Raw genomic sequence first — 16,145 nt, forward strand, 5'->3', positions numbered from 1 at the left:
TTAAATATATCTTGTATTAGACCCAAATAATAGTGGTTTGCATTCCCCAAGAAACCCTCAGTTTCAAACTAGCCTATTTTCAGCTCTAATTGAACTGGATAAGTGAGTGCATTGACCCCCATTATATGTAACAACGTGTGCAACTTTTTGAAATGTCCCCGACGTGCCTATGCCCCTCCCCCTTTTGAGTTGCACTTCTCAGTGTCTCTCAAGATGCTTTATAAAATGTATAAATTAACAGCTTTTGCAGCTCTATGATGATTTCTCTGCACTAAACCCTCCATGGCACCAGGTAAAGAAACGCATATTGTGAGCCCACAAGAAACAGGGGAAGGACCTGCCTATAATACAAACCAACCAACTTCCTGAAGTCTGAGCGTTATTTTGCCACTGTTGAAAAGAGTCATCTTATTTCATTAAGTGCCAATTTGCAGAAATGAAATTCTCTGTTTGGACATGGTTTCAGGTCATTGATTGAACCGTATCCGGGTCATTCTCTTCTTGGTTGGGTTGAGAACTTTTCAGCAGCCCCTGGTAGTGTGAAGAGTTTCAGTCCGGTAGCCAGAGTTGTGATTGTGATGTCATAATGCCTCATTCCACCAATAAGAGCCTTCCTCATCAGCGATGTCACAATGGCTCACTTTTATTACATAGGATGGGGGGGGGGTGAAACGTTCTCAGGCCAACCAACCAACTTCTTAAATTGTGAACGTTATTTTGCCACTGTAGCTGAAAAGAGTGTCATCTTAATTCATCACGTGCCAATTTGCACAAACAAATTCTGTTTTTGACGTTGCTTCAAATCGCTGATTGAACCCATGTCCACGTCATTCTCTTCTTGGTTGGGCTGAGAATGTTTCAGCAACCCCCTCGTACGTACATAAACCAGTTTGGTTGTACCACAGAAAGGTAGTACGTATATCAAATCCCTTCCCCATTTTTGATACATATCAATAGTGAGTACAGCCAGCTCTAGAGGAGATTGTACGTGTATATGGGCTTATGGGCCTGGTAGGAGGCTGGCATGATTAATGAACGAATGAGTGACTGAATCTGTCTTGTCAGTTTAGATAGGGATGACTAGAAAGAGGGAGGAGGGAATCTCTGCAAGGGGGAAGATTCTTGCTTGTGTCAAGGGCATTTTATATACATAATATTGGTATCTTATGAGCAATTTCTCTCACTGAGAATTGAAAAGGGAAAAGAATGACAGATTTGTTCATTGTAGGGGCAACTTCAATCAGAATGCAGTTGTCTAAATCAATCATTTTGCCTTTACTCCTGTCCTTTGAGAATGTCCTCTCTTTTGCCTTCCCTTCCTCTTTTAGAAGACTTGCTGGGATTCTATCTATCAAAAAGTCCGAAGATAGGTGCAAAGCGTTTCTTTCATTCATCACCGCTTTCTAGAATACACCGTAGATAAGTTTGCTGATAGAACTCTTCGGTGCACCAAAAACTGAGCAATCGGTCCAAACAATAGCCTCTTCAAAGCATCCTGTCAAAAGCTCATTATTTTGGCTATCTGCTGGCCTCTGGTGAATTTCCCCACCTGGATTATGATTGTTCCAGAGAACGAAAACTCAACGCAGCATGTTTTCCGTGCGTTTAGGAAGCGATGAGGTCGAGTGAAGGTATAGGTGAATTCACAATTGGTTCTGTGTCCTGCTTCCAGTCGCGGACTTTGGTGTCTGAAAAGCAACTCCGGGAGGGGGAGGGCGGATGAGGGCTGCCATTGGCACTTTCAAACAGATCTTTAATCTGGTAATGAGTCACTGTCTTTCACAGAAGTGGCAGCAGATTTCTCTTGACAGCTTGGGCCGATCTGAGCTTTTAATTTTGCTCATTATTGTCACTTTTGATGCCTTCTCTGCCAGGTGGCCTATTCATTTCAGCTCTGCGGAAGAAAGAGGCGGATTTCAGGGTTTCCCGTTCTCCGTGTGCCCTTTAGAATGAAAATCAAAGGCTCTTCATTCTGAGGCTTTTTGACCGCAGCCTAAAATGCTCTTTATTCTTAACTCGGCGCTGAGTTTCGTTAGGACTTAATTATAGAATCCACACAAGCCAGCAGCCTGTCCACATCCATTCTCGGGGCTCTTAATGATCTCCCAGCATTGCTTTTTGCGTTGCAATGATGTCACTAATTGCAAAAGCTTCCGGTAAAGTGCGCTTGGTAGGGGATGCAGCACAAGCGTTTGATCAAGTTAAAAATGAACTCTCGCTCCTGTTACGCGGAGACTGGGTTCAGACGCCCAGTCCGACGGAGCCAGCTAGAGGTGAGCATGTTGTGAAGAGCATAGGCTTGGTATTAAAAAGGCCTAAAGATGGCTACCAGCACAATGGAGGCCCTGCTGACCAACCAACAGCTACCTAGTGCAGCTCAAATGAATTGTCCCTCCAGGCCTCCTGCTATTTATTTCTCTTTGTATTTTATGCATTAGATATACCTCTTGAACTTAGGTATTTAAGCTTTTTACAACACTAGATATAGGCATTGAGCTACTCTCTCTGTCCTGAACAGGCTCACAATCGAATTAAGCATACGAGAGAAGACATCACTAAAATTATGGAGATATATATTAAGAGGGAGGAAAAGAAAGTACCCCATGGAAGGCAAAGGGGGGAAAAACCTCTCAAGATCCCCAAAAATTAGTATTATAGTTACATTATAAGGAAAGATAGAATAGTTAAACTAACAATCTAAATTTATAAATATCAGTAACAGGAAAACGAGAAAGATTAAAAATTAAACTAAAGTAAACTCTAGACATTTTATAGTTCTGAGTTTCATTCCGGCCCATTAGACAAAACAAACGCCTCAATTTATCATCTAAGAAAGGCTAGTGCCAGATGCAATATTTAGCTAGACGTTCGTTAATGGACTTCGGATGGATCCATAGTGTGGATGAAAAAGAATAGGTTTCAATAGTTTCCAGAAGTAGGAGTAAGATATTCCCTCAAAGAAGTCATGAAGTATGAAATTCCAGAGGCAGAAACCCGCGTACGAGAAAGCTCTTTTCCTTGTTGCTTGATGTTTTATTACTCTGGGACCTGGGATTTTAAACTGGTCATGGAAAGATGATCTTAGAGTTCTACTGGGTTGATATTGGATTCGTTTTTGATGTAGATAATCGGGAAGTGAAAAATGCCGGGCTTTGAAAACTAAGCAAAGTAGCTTGAATTCAAGCCGCTTAATATAGACAGCCAGTGCAGCTCAAACAGAGTAATATGGTCATAGGTGTGTGCACCATTTGGGTGGTTGCGTGCAGCCCAGGAATGAAAAAGCCAAAGAAAGAGAAAAGCAGAAGGGAGGGGAAAAAAACTAAAAATAAAATAAAGAGGCCTCAATTCATCTTTTCAGGTTTTTTTCCCCTACTTCCCATATTGACTAGAATTACGAGGGGCTGCCGAAAAGTTCCAACAAAGTTGGGGCAGTCCATTGAGGGCTACACATTTAGCCCAGTGATTTTTCCACTATTTTCATCCTGTATTTTTCCGATGGAATGAAAATAGTGGAAGATCGCAGGACTAAAGTGTTTAGCCCTCTATGGAGTGTGCCCCAGTTTTGTTGGTGTGGCCCCTTGAATTATCAGAATTCTGTATACAAGTCGGAAAACTTGGTGGCCATAAAATTTTGTGCTAAACGCTACTCAGTCGCTTACAGAATCCGCACCCAATTTTAGGTGCAAGGTTTTATACCAAGGAAAACCTGGTGCAAATTCTTGCACTTAAATTATGCGCCGATCTGCCTTTGCCCTTCCCACCTCCTTGGATTTGCATGTATAATTTATATATAGGTTCTGTCACCTAAAAATGTGCACCTAAATTTTAATTAATGTCAATAAGCACTGAGAATTGATGATTAGCGCCCAAGTACCAGCACTAATCGGCTTATCCAATCAAATTGCACATGGACATCGGTAGTATGCCCAAATTTCCTTTCCAATTCTTAGCGCCGTATACAGAATTAGGCCATATGTGCTAATTCTGAAATGACGAATGAGTGGTGCTGGTTAGTAATAGTTCCCACCCACCCTTTTTCCCTCCCCCCTTCCTATCCAAAGGATGGAACAATCACATAAGCTAATTATTACATAGCTCGTGGATACAGAGAATAATTAAGCACTGCCTATACTTAGCAAAATCCTTGGCTGTGTCAAGGGAGGGGTAACTTATGTTGAATTTAGCAGTAACACTGGAATTCTTAGCTTTACAATTCTAGGATTTTAGATGAAACGACCTAAATCCCAAATATGAACTGAATTATCTGATAGCATTTTCTGATCACTCAGACCAGCTTTGTAGAGCACACGCTTTAGAAGCAGAACATACGTATCTTGAGATGGATGCAATTAATCTCTGAGTTGCTACAAAATCTTGATAACAGCTGGCAGCCCCGCTAATAACTGATTAGAGAGTACTGCGGAATATGCAGGTCGCGCTCCGTCACTGGCGCGCACAGGGTGAAAGAGAAGCACATTTCTGCTACATAGGGAGAGAATAAGACCTGCAATTAATTATCCTATCAGTCCAGCTATTAGAATTTTAGGAGTATATCTTGATGGAAGCTTATCGTTCGTTGCTCAACTTGATGCTTTAGTAAAGAAAAGGTTTTCCGCACTACGGAAGCTTCGCCCAATTAAGGGCTCCTTTTACAAAGGTTCGTTAGGGCCTTAACGCACGGAATAGTGCGCTAACCACTACCGCCTCCTCTTAAGCGGGCAGTAGTTTTTCGGGTAGCACGCACTAATCCGGTGGGTGCGCTAAAAACACTAGCGCACCTTTGTAAAAGGGGCTCTAAATCTTATTTTGACTTGTCATCTTTTCGATTGATTGGGCAATCCTTGGTTCTGATACTTTAGACCAGGGGTGTCCAACCTTTTGGCTTCCCTGGGCCGCACTGGCTGGAAAAATATGTTTCCGGGGCCGCACTAACGCGCAAATGCTGCAGCAAGACAGAGGAGGGAGCCGGCAAGACGGTAAACACCAGGGGGCAGCAGAGGAAAACACTGCATCGCCCTCGACCGGGGCCGCAGGTTGGACACACCTGCAAGACTATTGTACCATCATTTATCTAGGTTCTTATTTTTTTTACAAATCATTAGGAGGATGTGAATCATCCAAAATATGGCTGTGTCTAATTTTCAAACTAAAAAAAAAATCAGAACATGTAAACACCATACTATCGAAAGTTGCATTGGCTTCCGGTAGAGGCAAGAATAATTTTTAAATTGGCCTGTATTTGTTATAAAACATTATATGGTCATTTTGAACTTGTAGAAAACAGACGTTCTTCACGAAATGCAACCTTAGTTTTTTACCCCTTCAATAAGAGGTTGTATATTCAAAAGATTTCTTAATGGAATCCTATCCTTTCAGGCAGGACTTTGGAACAAAAGTTTTAGTGATTTAATCTTTAATTATTCTTCTTAGCAGGCCTTTATAAGATCGTTAAAAACTTATCTGTTTGCTAAATATGTATAATCTAGATAACTTAATAATTTCTTAATGCTATATTTTATATATAACTAGAATTTTAGCCCGTTACATTAACGGGTGCTAGAATATATGTCTGTGTGTCTTTATTTCTGTCTCTCTCTCCCTCCTGCTGTCTGTCTCTCTCCCTGGCCCCCTTTGTCTGTCTGTCTTTCTGTGTCTCTCCCTGCCCCTGTGGCTTTCTTTTTTCCTTCTATCTATCTATCTGTCTCTCTCCCTGGCCCCCTTTGTCTGCCTGTCTGTCTTTCTGTGTCTCTCCCTGCCCCTGTGTCTTTCTTCTTTTCTTTCTATCTATCTGTCTCTCTCCCTGCCCCCTATGCAGCACCATTTCTCTCCCACCACTTCCCTGTGTGTGTGCATGTGCCCAGGCTGTAAGTAATGGACAGGCTGATCGGGTTAAGTTGCATAGTTTTTTGAATCAATAGGGATTGGTCATTCTGTAGCATGTGTTACATCCAGATCTTAAGGACTTCACTTATCATTCTTCTAAACAGTTGTTTGGCATTTTTGGGGCAGGTGTTGGAGGTTTCTGTTCAAGCTGACACGTGGTGGGATTGTGTCTCCCTTTTTTTTAGTTTTATCCTGTGAGTCTCGGGTTTGAGGTCTTAGAAGTCGGCACTTCATTATTTTTACTGTAGCTCTTGTCCGTCGCAGCCGACATCCGCCACCGCGGCCGCATCCGCCGCCAACAGCTGCCGCCGACATCCGCCTCGGGGGGGGGGGATTCTGGCGCATGCACACTCCTACCTGCAGTGCCCTACAGCGCACGGAAAACGGAACACGCAGATGGGAGTGCGCATGCGCGAGTAGCCTTTTATTATATTAGATGTACTGTATTTTGTGGTGTAAATTTGCTGTGATTTTACAATTCTTGTAAACCGCACTGAACCGTGAGGTATTGTGGTATATACATACATTTATTATTATTAACTTAAGTACAACTTAGGTCTACAAAAAGAATAAGATGGCAATTCAGTAAATTGGCACCATTAGCTTAGATGCTATAAAAAAAAAAAAGCCACACTTAGGGTCAGATTTTATAAATGGCACCTACCTGTAAAAACAGCACCTAAGGCAGGTCAGTCAAAGTGAGGCTCAATCAACAGAAGTAGAGATGAAAGAGATGCTTCCGCTGGGACTTTATTCCATTAAAACAAACATCGGAGTCAAAACAGCCTGTGTTTTGGCATCTTAGTGCTTTCCTCAGGAGGGGAGGGTTTGGTTTGCTTAATCTATGCTAGGGGTGTCAAAGTCCCTCCTGGAGGGCTGCAATCCAGGCGGGGTTTCAGGATTTCCCCAATGAATATGCATGAGATTTATTTGCATGCACAGCTTTCATTGTATGCTAATAGATCTCATGCATATTCATTGGGGAAATCCTGAAAACCCGATTGGATTGCGGCCCTCCAGGAGGGACTTTGACACCCCTGGTCTATGGGGAAGATTCACTAAGGACACCGATCGTGTCCCGACCACTGTGCGACCCGAATTTCCTCCGACCCGACTCACTAACCTTGTTGGCTGATCATCCTCCGATCCGCGTGTGAAAATGAGGGGAAATGGCATTTTTAAAGTGTCTGTTAATGTATTCTTTCAAGAAGCCATTGCATATGTTGTCCGTCAGCAATACCAGAATGTATTTTTAGCTTTGCATCTAAGAAAGGGTGATCTGATAAGCTCTGAAGCCCCAGAATTTAGAATGTCATTCTTGCTTTTTTTTTTTTTTTCTTCTCTTTCCTCATGAGATCTTCGGTCAGATGCCGAGGTTACAATTCTTCCTTCAGCCTGAAAGTCAAATGCTCTGTCTCCTCTGTTCATTTCAGAGATTAGACAACTTGCAGGTTTTCTATTAAGGTTCTATACTGTTTGGGTATCATTTATTTATAAGGAGACCACCTTGAATTTGTGATATATAAATAAGGATATTGGAAGGGACGTTTCTTCCTATGTTAAATTTGTTTTTATACAAGAATTACTCATGCAGAACTGCAACGCACGGCTTGGGTTAACAGTTAAGTGTCGGAGCTAATTACGTATCTTACTCCTGCCCCCAAAAAATCAACAAACAAATTGTATGTGATATCTTTTTATTGAGCTAACTTAATTCATCTATAATTAGCTTTGCAGAATGAACTGATGAAGAAAGGGAGGGAGGATAACTCTCCCAAGGCTAGTCATGGATTTATTAAATTAGTCCAGGGGTAGGGAACTCCGGTCCTCGAGAGCCGTATTCCAGTCGGGTTTTCAGGATTTCCCCAAAGAATATGCATTGAAAGCAGTGCATGCAAATAGGTCTCATGCATATTCATTGGGGAAATCCTGAAAACCCGACTGGAATACGGCTCTCGAGGACCGGAGTTCTCTACCCCTGGATTAGTCCAATAAAAAGGTCTCGCCTTATCTTATTGGATGACCCTCCTTTTTACATATGGATGGGGGATTAACATGACAGCCATGATACTTTGCTGAAAAAAAGGGAACAGTATCGGGCCAGGGTCATAATTAAGATATTTGCATCCACCAGAGAATCAGAAGATGGTGGGAAGGGGAGATTTGGCTCCCAGGGATCAGACAGCAGAGTCGGAAAGCCAACAGAATCAGGTTCCTCGTTAGCAAAGGCATAAGCAGCGAAACGCTATTTGGTTTAGTAACCATTAAAAACCGCTATTGCTGTTTAGTAAAAGGTGAGGGGATATATTTGTCTATTTTTGTATAGTTGTTACTGAGGTGACATTGCATATTTTAGTCATCTGCCTTGACCTCTTTGAACCCCCCCCCCCCGAATATAAATGATAATTAACATTTTCTCTACGTACAGTGTGCTTTCTGTTTTGTTTTTTTATTTTATTGTTGGTAGATCATTTTGACTTGGTCATTTTAAAAGTAGCTCGCAAGCCCAAAAAGTGTGGGCACCCCTGCTCTATGAGATGTATTTGCATATTTCGGAGATGATATACATACCAAGATATTTGCATATTCATTAAGTGTAGCCTAAATATTCCGGCTGCAGGGTCCCAAGCGTAGGTTTGGTTCTGTCCCACAACATTTATGTCTACGGCGGTGGATAGTTTGGAGGGTAAAGTAGTGTTAGTCCACTTTGAAGGTTAATGAATGCAAGTAAAAATAGAGGAAGGAGTGGCCTAGTGGTTAGAGTTACAGCCTCAGTACCCTGAGGTCATAGATTCAAACCCTGCACTGCTCCTTGTGACCCTGGGCAAGTCACTTAATCCTCCAGTGCCCCAGGTGTGTTAGATAGATTGTGAACCCACTGGGACAGAGAGGGAAAATGCTTGAGTACCTTACTCTAAACCACTTAGATAACCTTGATATAGGGTTACCAGATGTCCAGGAAAACCCGGACATGTCCTACTATTTGGAGTTCTAGAATCTTGTTACTCTTCGGGATTCTAGAATCTTGTTACTCTTCGGGATTCTAGAATCTTGTTACTCTTCGGGATTCTAGAATCTTGATACTCTTCGGGATTCTAGAATCTTGTTACTCTTCGGGATTCTAGAATCTTGATACTCTTTGGGGTTCTAGAATCTTTTGTTACTCTTTGAGATTCTGGAATTTTGCCACTCCTTGGGTTTTGGCCAGGTACTAATGACCTGGATTGGCCACCGTGAGAACAGGCTACTGGGCTTAATGGATCATTGGTCTGACCTAGTAAGGCTATTCTTATGTTCTTATTGACATCTGTCCCCGGATATGCATATGTGCTTGCCTGAAGGGGCAGATATAAAGTCCCCCCCCCCCAATCACCTCCTACTCTCCCCACAGCACCAGATCCTCCTTAAGCCCCCCCCCCAAAAAAAAGAAACACTTTCTTCCATCTAATCCCCCCTGAAGACCCTGTCTACCCAATGTTCCCCGGTGCAAGAAGACCCTCCCTCACAAGAGTTCTCTACTCCCATTCCCCAATCCCAACCCTAGTTCCCAGTGTCTAGGATAAGCAGAAGTGATCCTAAGTCCTCCTATTCTCCATGGTTCTAGTTTCTATGACCTGACCCGGACCTTTCCACATCCTAATACCAGCCTCCATGTCTCAATTTTATTTGTCAAATTTATTGGACAAAAAACCCAACAAAAACTTTGCCAACATGGGATACAGGAAAACATTTTAAAACTGTAATTACATAGAACCCAACAAAAAATACAAAAGAAATCTTCATGTGATTGAGAATGGCCAAAATCATACTAAACTATAGAAATAAAAAGCCAATGAAAAACAATAGTAAACTATACTAAAGCTTAACTGTATATACCAGGTCATCAACCTAAGGAAGCTCGACTCAGTTTATAACAATTAGATAAAAACTAAAGAAAGTAATAGCAAAAGTTTCAAAAAGATTAGTTTTCAAAATGTTTGGCAAAAAGAAAAGTTTTTAGAAGTTTGCGGAAAGATTGGAAAGACCTGGGGCTCCTCAGAATTAAGGGGAGTTCATTCCATGGTTGAGAAAGTTTAAAAGCCAGAGATTGACTGAAGATCTTAAGTACTTTAATTCCTTTTCTAGAAGGAAGGTAGAGTTTGAATTGTTGGATGCCTCTTGCAAAGGAAAATCTGTAAGCATTCCATAATAAGAGAACGAGGTGGTCGAGGCCAGTAACGTGCTCGACTTCAAGAGTCGATGGGACAAACAGGTGGGAGTACTACGGAGTTATGCTCAATCGATAGATACTCCAGGGAAGAAGGGTCCTTGAACAGGCAGACTAGTTGGAGGGAGGGTTCTCGAGTGGACAGACTTGTTGGGCCATCGGCCCTTTTCTGCCGTCATATTCTATGTTTCTATGAGGGGAATAAAAATGCCATATAAAATTTTGAAAGAGATGCAGGCACATTTGAATTGAATTCTAAAATAAACCGGGAGCCAATGAAGACTTGGGAGCAAAGGGGTCACATGGTCAAATTTACTTTTTTCCAAAGATCAGCTTCGCAGCAGTATTCTGGATTAATTGTAATCTTTGGAGACAGATCTTTGTGATGCCAAGATAGATAGCATTACAGTAATCTAGTTGAGATAATATGATTGATTGGACCAAGACAGAGAAATGTCGATGATGATAAAGATGTCTAACCTTTCTCAACATTCGTAAACTAAAAAAGCATTTCTTGACCAGGGAATGTATTTGGTCCTTAAAGGTAAGAGAGGAATCAAAAAGGACTCCCAATATCTTAGATGAGAACTCAATCTGCAAAGAGGCCCCAGATTCCAAAGCTACAGTAGGAGGAAGACAATCCAATTTTGGACCTAACCACAAAAGTTTAGTTTTAGTTGTATTAAGCTTCATCCGGACAGAAAGAGCCCAGGCTTGAAGTTTGGAAATGCAATGATTTACTTTGGAAACTAAATTGGTAATATCCGAATTGATCTCAATTAGTATAAAGATATCATCCACATAGGTGAACAGCGTTTCCCAAGCTGAAGTATTCAGTGTAGTCATATAGAGACTAAATAAAATTGGAGAAAGCGGAGAGCCCTGGGGAACCCCACAAGGAGGCCGCCAGGAATTGGAGATATCACCTTCAATATTCACTGAATAAGAGCGAGACAAAAGAAATTTAGAGAACCAATCCAGAGCAACCTGATGGAGATCTATATCTGAAAGTAAACGAAGTAAAATGTCGTAATGTACTACATCGAACGCCGCAGATAAATCAAACTGGAGCAAAATAGAACATTTATTTTGAAGACGTAATTGTTGAATTTTTGAAAGAAGAGAGATCAATAAGGTTTCAGTACTAACATTAGTACGACACCCATGTTGAAACGGCTAGAGTAATGAGAATTTCTCCAAATAATCAGTAAGTTGACCAGCTACCATTGATTTTAACATTTTTGTTAACAAAGGTATATTGGCAATTGGTCGGTAGTGAGAAGGAATAGTAGGATCTAAATCTACTTTTTTAGAAGAAGAATAAGTGTTATTTGTCCCATGGATTGTGAGGCGTATACCAGAGAATAAGGAGAGTTTAATGACTGGAGAACAAAAATGAAAGTTACTTACCTGTAGCAAGTGTTCTTTGAGAAAAGCAAGACTCATCTACCCAAAGGCTTCAAGAAAACGTTGCTGGGGTACGGCTTCCTTTCATTGGAATCCATCAGGACATCACTCGTAGTTAAACATTTTAAAGTTCTGCTTGTCCTTGGAGAATACGATTTAGAAAGAAATCTTTTTAAAAAAAAAATAACAACCCAAACTTCAGATATCTAATTCACAGAAAAATGTATAACATTCAGTATAACTTCTTTAATGGCTTAGAAAACTGATGTTGTGAAAATGTGGGTATATTATTCAGATCTTAGATATTTGCAAATACAAGAAAAAGATGAAGGCCCTTTTCATCAAAGCTTTGGCCCACAGTGAAGACAGCTCGTCGATGAATCTAGCCCTTTCCTGTAAAGGGCACATCAAGACTTTTGCAGACTTTGTTCTGAAAGCTTGAATAAGAATTATATCAAATGTTTTTCCCAGTAATGTCTGTTTCTTAAACAGGAAAGCTGATTACTGAAGAACAAATGCTTTCTGCTACTACTATGAATTATTTCTATAGCGCTCCCAGACGCACACAGCGTGGTACAGAGTCACAAAGAGTTAGAAAACAGTCCCTGCTCCAAAGAACTTACAATCTAAACAGACAGACAGGATGTCATGAATACAGTTAATCTGCTGGCTGGGTTGGAGGGCAGAGGGGAGTACAGGACAATCAAGCCACTGTGACATCACTGAGGAGGTTGGCTCTTATTGGTGGAATGAGCCACTATGACATCACAAGCTCAGCTCTGCTTCCCAAAGACTGAAACTCTTCACCCTACTACTATGAATTATTTCTATAGCATTAGTAGACATACAGAGTCACAAAGAAGAAGACAGTCCCTGCTCAAAAGAGCTTACAATCTTTTGGTAGGCAAGATAGGCAAACAGGCAAGATAGGCAAACAGGATGTCATGGATACAGTTAAGGGGAACGGTTAATCAGCTGGCTTATACAATTAATCAGATTTAACAAATTCCGTTAATGGACCCCATGTTGCTTTCATATTTTATTATGTCCCAATATTTCCAAATTCATTTTTTCATATCTATAACATTGACACAAAGTTTCCCACCAAAAGGAAAAAGTGTAGCCTGTCCCAGTTTTTCCAATTCCTAGTGACCATTTGCATGGCAGCCCCTGTCATAATTATAAGACGTCGGCTTTTATACCTGTCTAATGGATTTTTAGCTTTCAAAAATGTCCCACATCGTAGGACAAAGGAATCGATGTTTTCAGTATCATATTAATTTGTCCCCATATTGATTTCCAAAAATTGAGTATCAAGGGACAAATGCATTCATCTTGTCGTGGCTGTTCTTAAGCAAAAGAACAAGACTCATTCTAATACGCTCCCCTCTTTATTCATGGTGGTTAGGGGCGGAACATGACTGCGAATACGGGAAAACCACAAATAACTTTTTATATGTTATTTGTGGGGGTTTTGTAACAGCCATCATTTAATATATTGAAATCGCAAATAAGTGTTTTTCTTTCTGCACGCTGGGAAGCTGGGAAGCAGCAATGTTCTCTGTGCATGCTGGGAAGCTGGAAAGCGACAAACTTTTTATTGGTACAATACTTTATTCATGACGTAATTTGTGGGGTGGAGTCAGCATGCGAAAAATCGCTAATAAGTGAAACCGCAAGCGCTGAAACTGTGAATACGGAGGGAGAAGTGTATACAGCTTTTTACAGTATAATGGAAGCCCTTATATTAAGGGAAATGAAGGTAACCAATCTTTAAATAACTGGAAACAAATAGAGTCAAACCATCTAGTGAATGATCTGACGACTTCATATGTAGAAATCTCAATTAACAGCCTGGATTGCTCCTCACCCGCTTTGAGTAGAATTCCCCAATGTCTCCAGTGAGAAATGACGAGACTGCCTTGTGCAACAGCACCACCTACAGCCAGTGAGGTAAAAAGAAAAAAAAAATGCAATACTTTCGTGGTAGTTCTATACTGGGCACAAATTCTATAATGGCATCCAGATTCTATTATAGAATCCTAGTGTAAGCTGGCATTTGTGCACCAACATTTAAACACTTATGCCCCCACACACCAAAATACGGCACTTTTAGTGCATAAATAAGGCCGGTTCAACCTATGGACCAGGTGATACATTAACCCAGGCACCAAAATCCCAGTCTGGTACCTCTCCCTCTCTTTTCCCTCCCCTCTGCGGGTGGGGAAAGAGAGATGCTAAACTGGGATTCAGGATTTTAGTGTTCTTTATCACCAGCTTGGGGCTGGGGCATAATGGGGCGGTTCTAGAGGTCCAGATTATACTATAGTAAAATCTGGCACATTGTATGTTGATTGTCCAGCTGAGAGAGAGCACAGCATATGTTTCCAGCGATGGTCCAAAGAGAAGAGCGTGGTGAATTTTCCTTTTTATTGTCCCGATCTTATTCAGTTAATATTGATGGTAATAGTTCTAATTCCTGGCAACCTCCTTGCGGCGTTCCCCAGGGCTCTCCGCTTTCCCCAATTTTGTTCAGTCTTTATATGACAACTTTGAATATTTATAAGTTGTCAGCGTGGGAAACGCTTTTTACTTATGCGGATGACATTTTTATACTGATTGAAACTGACCCAAATATTACCAATTTAACTTTTAAAATAAATCACTATATCTCTAAACTTCAAACTTGAGCTATGTCCGTCCATATGAAGCTAAATGCAGCTAAAACTAAACATCTGTGGTTAGGCCCAAAATTGGATCATCTTCCTTCCACTGCACTTTTGGATTCTGGAGCCTCCCTACAAATTGAGCTCTCCTCTAAGATTTTGGGAATACTTTTTGATTCTTCTCTTACTTTTAAGGATCAAATAAACTCTCTGGTTTAGAAATGTTTTTTCAGCTTACGAATGTTGAGGAAGGTCAGATCTCTTTTCCATCAACGTCATTTTTCTGTTTTGGTCCAATCTATTATATTATCCCGGTTAGATTATTGTAACGCCATTTATCTTGGCATCATTAAGAACTGCCTTCAAAGACGACAATTGATTCAGAATACCGCCGCCGAAAGAGCAAATTCAACCATGTGACGCCTTTGCTTTTCTCTCTCCGTTGGCTCCCGGTTTATGTATTGTTTTTAAGATTTTACATGGTATCTTTGCTCCTCATGTTCCTCTGCTATGGAATGTTTATAGATTTTCATACGTTAGAGGCATTCATCGATTTAAACTTTCTCTTCCTTCTAGGAAAGAAATTCAAGGAGTTAAGAATTTAAGCAGCTCTCTGGCGTTTAAATTTCCCCAACTATGGAATGAACTTCCCCTAATTATGAGGTGTCCCAGTTCCTTCCAATTTTTCCGTAAACTTCAAAAACTTTTTTATTCGCTAAACATTTTGAAAACTAACTCTCTTGTATTTCAGTTCACTTTATTTTTTCATTTATTCTTAATCGCGTCGAGCTTCCTTTGTTTGAAGGCCCGGTATATAAGGTTAAGTTTTAGTTTAGATACTGTGGAATTAAAGTCTGGTAGGCAGAAACTGTCCAGTCTTTGCGGAGTCTGGCAATTCCTCCAATCCCAGAGCAGAATTTTCAATTCAAAACATTTTTTCCTATTTCTAGTTGCACATTGTCATCTGATTGAATTTTAATAGTGTCCGTTGTCTTATCTCAGTCCGAGTGGTTTAGGTTCTGCCATGTATTGGCTATGTAGAGCCTGATTAGATTTTAATATTGTCTTTTCAGTCTTGAGTGACTTAAGTTAAAGAGGCCCATCCTCTGATTACGAAGCATTGTCCATGCGGACTGGGACAGTTCACACGGTTGATTGTGATTATGGTCTGCATGACACACCCTGCCATTCTTTGTTCTCCGCTGAATAGATGCGCTAACACCAGGGGTGTCAAAGCCCCTCCTTGAGGGCCACAATCCAGTCGGGTTTTCAGGAATTCTCCCATGAATATGCATGAGATCTATTAGCATACAATGAAAGCAGTGCATGCAAATAGATCTCATGCATATTCATGGGGGAAATCCTGAAAATCCGACTGGATTGCGGTCCTCGAGGAGGGACTGCGACACCCCTGTTCTAGAGGCGGACGCCTCGGTCTCAGAAGCCAAGTCAGAAATACACTTTATTTCAAGTAATAATTTTGGGGTCCTTTTATTCCGGCGCGCTAATTTAACGTGGGCTAAAAATTAGCACACGTGAAACGCTAAGGCGCCTATAGAATAGCATTTAGCACCTTAATAAAAGGACCCCCTTTGATTCCATAATTGCTAAATTCGGCCAAAATGAATCGCATCTTAGCTCAGGCAACACATTTATACTTTAAGTCCAGCAATTAATCATATTGTGTGACACGTTTACAAATCTCTGCTCGTGATTTCCATGTGGCAAATGTGAAGACGCCCTTAGGAATCGCTCGTGTGGCTTTGTGAAAGGAGCCCTAAATTTGCCCACCTTTTTCAACTTGGGATCGCTGTTTCCAGTTGAAAATTCACCTATGTTTGGGGAGGGGGGCAATTCATCAATTTAATGCCCACTAACCGTATTAATGCCCGCTTAAACATAGGGTTACCCTGTTTGGAAAATCCGGACCCCTAGACCTGCCCCCAAGCCCGCCCAGTTCCACCCATGCCCCGACCCATCAT

Source organism: Geotrypetes seraphini, chromosome 17, assembly GCF_902459505.1.
Source record: "Geotrypetes seraphini chromosome 17, aGeoSer1.1, whole genome shotgun sequence".
Taxonomy (NCBI): domain Eukaryota; kingdom Metazoa; phylum Chordata; class Amphibia; order Gymnophiona; family Dermophiidae; genus Geotrypetes; species Geotrypetes seraphini.